This window comes from Cololabis saira, chromosome 11 (assembly GCF_033807715.1).
Source record: "Cololabis saira isolate AMF1-May2022 chromosome 11, fColSai1.1, whole genome shotgun sequence".
In the NCBI taxonomy this organism is placed as follows: domain Eukaryota; kingdom Metazoa; phylum Chordata; class Actinopteri; order Beloniformes; family Belonidae; genus Cololabis; species Cololabis saira.
The window spans coordinates 41,134,947-41,135,282 of NC_084597.1; positions in this window are offsets into that span (position 1 = coordinate 41,134,947).

Below are 336 nucleotides of genomic sequence, written 5' to 3' on the forward strand. Positions count from 1 at the left end.
TTGTGGGGGTTTCATCAATTTCAAGATTTGATATATTGTCTATATTCTCTGTCTAATGTAAATAAAATGTGGGTTCAGAATCATCGTATTACGTTTGTGTTTACATTGTACACAGTGCCCCAATTTATTTGGGATTAAGGTTGAGCAATTATCCAGCAACAGGGACGACTCAAATAATCTCTTGTTAAAACTAAAGCGTGTACAAGGACATTTCTAAAGGCTCATACATGGAACAATGAAGCAAAAGGGCTACAGCAACATCCCATTAACTACATTCAGCTTTAATCAATGTTTAATGCTTCCATTTACTACCGTGACACACAGACAACTTCATGC